A 5,178-nucleotide genomic window follows, 5' to 3' on the forward strand; every position below is an offset into this window, starting at 1 on the left:
ACTACATCTGGCTGCTCTTCAACCTCTTCCACGTTCACGTGGTTCACCTGTCCCCTGTTGAAAGGCTTGGGCTTCTTCCTAGAGCTTCCATTGCCATTACCATTCTTTGCTTCAGAACACTCAGTGGCATAATGTCCAGTCTTCCCACACTTGAAACAAGTAATGTGACTTAGATCCTTCTTGGCGGGCGTTGCTGGGTTAGAGCGGTTCTGATTGCTGCCTGCTCCATTCCCGTTTCCATTCTTGGGGCCACTGTGGTTATGCGAACTTCCTCCATTGTGGGTATGGCCTCCATGGTTATGGGTAAACCCTCTCGAGTTTGGGGTGAAATGAGACTTCTGCCGACCTCCTGAATTGTACTTCCCTTGTCCATACTTCCTCTTGTGGCTCTCAATTTGCTACTGCTTCCCTTCAATCATAAGAGCCCTGTCTACCAACTCCTGATAGTTAGCGAATGTCACTACCATCAACTGCATGCTCATCTCATCATTCAGTCCTTCCATAAACTTCTCCTGCTTCGCGGCATCGGTGGCCACATCATCCGGGGCATAGCGAGCTAACTTACTGAACTCATCCACGTACTGCCCCACCGTACGGTTTCCTTGGCACAAGTTGCGAAACTCACGCTTCTTCATGCTCATAGCTCCAGTTGAGACATGTGCAGTGCGGAACGCTTGCTGAAACTTATCCCAGGTGACATTGGCTATAGGGAAAGTGGTCGTGTAATTCTCCCACCATGCGGCTGCGGGTCCATCCAATTGATGTGCGGCAAAACACACCTTGTCAGCATCTGCGCAACCTGCGGTGGTCAACTCCCTTCCAATCCTGCATAGCCAGTCATCAGCAACTATTGGCTCGGTGCTACTGGAAAACACCGACGGCTGCAACCTCAGAAAACGAGCTACGTTCTCAACTGGAGGTAGTGACGGCGGGTTGTTGTTGTTGTTCTTGTTGCCTTGGTTCTGGACTAGTTGCTGAATCAAGGCATTCTGCTGTTGGATCAACTGGGTGATCTCCGGTGGGAAGACAAATCCGGTGTCACGTCTCGGAGGCATTTGATGGGTTTAGAGGGGAGAGATTAGAATAGAGTGAGGTCTAATGAGAAAGCACTACCCATATGCACATGAGATAATCACAATCATATCACACCAAATCAATTCAAACAAGGGCATACAATCGATCTAACTATCATTACAAAAGTGCTCGGACTACTACTATATACATGCGGGAATACTACTAATAATATGGTGGTCTACTAGAAGTTTTGATCGGTGGAAGACTCCATGATATCTGCTCCAGCTTCATCTTTGTAATCATCATCACTACTGTCGGGGTAGGAGTCAGTGTCGTCGATGATGATGTAGTCCTCGGGATGATCGGCATCTCCTCCTGGCGCGGGGTCTCCCATGAATACTCCTAGCTTCCTTGTCAGGTCGTCATTCTTCTCCACAAGTATTGCGATTTCCTCCTCATATCCGTCGCGTGTAGACTTGAGTTCCTCTTCTAACTCCATGTTCCTAGTCATCACCTTCTTCAGATCTATCATGCTTGCGCACATCTGGTCCTCCTGGCAACGAATGTGCTGGTTTAACTCCTGGATGAAGGTTGCAATGGACCAGTCCCTCCTGGTGCTGATCATCTCCCATTGCTCATCTCGGTGCCCACATATCTAGTAGATAATGTCCTTAAGCTCCTTGTGATAAACTTCGCCGATGTGTCCCGTGGCGATGTGGGCTGCCATGCTCTTACCTAGACTCCATGTTGGTGCATCAAAGGAAAACTCTATGGGCTCAGTAACGGGCGTGAATGTCCTTCCTGGAACTTGAACTCGAATCATCCAACACTCCTCTTCTAGTAAAGTGGCGGTGTAGGTCCCGGTGAAGCTTGGTATTCCGATGTTCAGGTACCTAGTGACTTACTTCAAGTGCCGTCCAAAGGGTGTGTCTTCATCCGGTTGTGCAAACTTGTTCCTTGAGTCCGCCATCCTATAGAGTAGAAAACGGAGAGGAGTCAGAAATGAGTAGAGAAGAGTGACCTATGGCTCATCTTAGTGGTCGTGTCCTACATTCAGCGTGCGCTCTGATACCATCTTGTAGCGATCCAACCTCAGACGGTCAAATCTCTGTGCATAAGTGTCATCCCTGGATCGGTAATGCTGACACACACAATACTCGAATGGATTTATAATAGAGTAGCAATCACACACTTATTACATCGATAGTCTCAAGAGAGAACTTATTACAATAAATATGGCTTAAGGCCATCTAAATAAGATAACAGCGGAAGGTTTGGTAGATAAAGTGAGTCCATCAACTCCAATGGCATAGCTGAGTGCACGACAACGACCTAGCGCACCTTACTCTTCGTCTGAAAAGTCTGCAACATGATATGTTGCAGCCCGAAACGGGTCAGCACATGGAATATGCTGGCGATGTAACACAATAGAGCAATGAACAAGGTAAATGCTACCACTACATGCATATATGGCTGGTGGAGGCTCTACGGTTATAATGTTTTGCGAAAAGCCAATTTTTCCCTACAACAAAGGAAATATATTTTATTTAACTATCATGGTAGTTTAAACATTGAGAAGGTTCCTCCAACTCAGTCCCAATTAAAAAGTAATTAACAACCCAACAAATTAATTTAGAGTGATGAGATCAAATCAATAATTCAAGTACCAGATACTCAAGATGTCCATAACCGGGGACACGGCTAACCATGATTAGTTTATACACTCTGCAGAGGTTTGCGCACTTTTCCCCACAAGACTCGATCTCCTCCGTTGGATTTCTCGCACTACATGGTGTTTGAGAAACGGATGATCGAGACACAGTCTTTCAGAAGCAATAACTCTAACCCTGGGTAGACAGTACCAACCTACATACCCTACATCTGCTAGCCTACCACTGGAAGAGGTCATGCAACATACTCAACTATGCTAGAGCCCATAATAGCTTGTGGCTGCACACGGAAGTTTCTAGCATGAATAATCTTATGATCCCTTTGAGCCTGGGTGGCGAACCATAGGATGATCACACGGGTCTTCCGGGATATCCTAGGACAATACTGGATTCTCCAGGTGCCCGCAACCAATCCACCCAGATGTGTATTCAAGTAGCCACCTTAAGTAAACTATTAATTAACAATCTCACATCTGCCATGGATACACTCAAACCCAATCCACGTCTACGAGCATAGCATGGCAATATAAGCATAGCGTAGAAGTAACTCCCAAGGGTTTGATAATAACAGGGTAATAGGTTCTACCTCATCATCTACCTCCCAAAACACACATGTTAAGAGATCCTACTCATGCAATGTTTGAGGGTTGAAACTAATGCATAAAAACTGGGTATGAAAAGAGTATGATCAATGTGTTACTTGCCTTGCTGACGATCCGCAAACCCTAGAGACTCGTAGTAGCACGCTTCGCACTCCGGGAATTTATCGCAAACAAACAATAGCATACATAAGAAACCAAGAAAAGATGCACGGGTAAAACTCAAATAAGAAGGTCGAATCTGAAAATCCAACTAAAGATGTTCGATCTGCAAAAAGAAACAACCGAATCGGAGCTACGGAACTGAAACTACGGTTAAAAGAACTCCGAATTCAAATCTGCTTGAAACCAAATTTTAAATTGTCAAAACCATGTTCAAGTTGATTAAACAGAAAGAGGGGCTCGAGACGAAGATTTTTGCGCTGGTTTCACTGGATATGGACAAACGGTTGAAAAGTTACGAGGGTTTGAAGATCAGGGGCTAATCTGCGATAAAAGTAATCGCGGACAGGTCCCTGGCAGAAAAAGAAAATAAAGCTAAGGCGCGAACGTTTATTAACAGAGACGAACGGGCGGATTCGTTCGTTAAAACGAACGAACAGACGAACGTTCGCAAACGAACTAAACCGAGAAAAACCGAACCGATCTAAATAAATAAATAAAAACCGATCTAGGGTTCGAAGAAAACCGGGCGGTTTTTACCTAAACCAAAAAAAACCGGCGGCGGACCGGATCGGATCGGCGGCAGTTCAGGCGTCGTGCGGCGGCTCCGGCGAGGCAGCGGGGTGGCGGCGGCGCGGCGCAACAGCAGCAGCGGCGGGCGGCGCTCAGCGACGTTGTGTGGCGGGGTGGAATGGGGGTCGAGGCGGCCGCGGCTCCAGCCTTTAAAGGCCCGAGGGGGGATGGTGGCGTGCGGGAGGGGACGGCGCCGGCGGCTCGGGGTCGGACTCCCGAGTCCGTCGCGAGCACGACGACGGGAGGCGGTGCGGGGTGATGGGCCGGCTGGGCTTCGGCCCAGCTAGGTCTGAAACAATTTTTTTAAATAAGATTCCGCCGAGAAAAATCCTAAATAAATAAAAATAAAAATCTAAAAATGCCAAAAACAATTTTCGCCATCTAAATAAAATATTTAGAACAAAGTGAACATTTTCTTGGCCTAAAAATGCAATTTTGAAAAATGCATATTTTTTCTAATTCAAATAAAATAGCAATAAAATCCAAATAAAATTTATTTATTTGATTTTAATATTTTCCTCCAATATTTATTTTATTTTGGAGAAGTCATATCATCTCCTCTCATATATTTTAATTTGAAATATTTTTGGAGAGAAAAATAATTAAAACCAAAATGATCCTCTTTTTAATATTTGAGAAAATTCAAATATGAAAATAATAAAATCCCCAACTCTCTCCGTGGGTCCTTGAGTTGCTTAGAATTTCTAGGATCAAAACCAAAATGCAGATAAAATATGATATGCATATGATGTCCTATGTATAACATTCCAAATTGAAAATTTGAGATGTTACAATTATTCATGCTAGAATTGTATTAACCGGAAACTTAATACATCTGTGAATACATAGACAAACATAGTGTCACTAGTATGCCTCTACTTTGACTAGCTCGTTAATCAAAGATGGTTAAGTTTCCTAGCCATAGACATGTGTTTTCATTTGATTAACGGGATCACATCATTAGAGAATGATGTGATTGACTTGACCCATCCGTTAGCTTAGCACGATGATTGTTTAGTTTGTTGCTATTGCTTTCTTCATGACTCATACATGTTCCTATGACTATGAGATTATGCAACTCCTGAATACCGGAGGAACACTTAGTGTGCTATCAAACTTCACAACGTAACTGGGTGATTATAAAGATGCTCTACAGGTGT

The sequence above is a fragment of the Aegilops tauschii genome, chromosome 6, assembly GCF_002575655.3.
Source record: "Aegilops tauschii subsp. strangulata cultivar AL8/78 chromosome 6, Aet v6.0, whole genome shotgun sequence".
In the NCBI taxonomy this organism is placed as follows: domain Eukaryota; kingdom Viridiplantae; phylum Streptophyta; class Magnoliopsida; order Poales; family Poaceae; genus Aegilops; species Aegilops tauschii.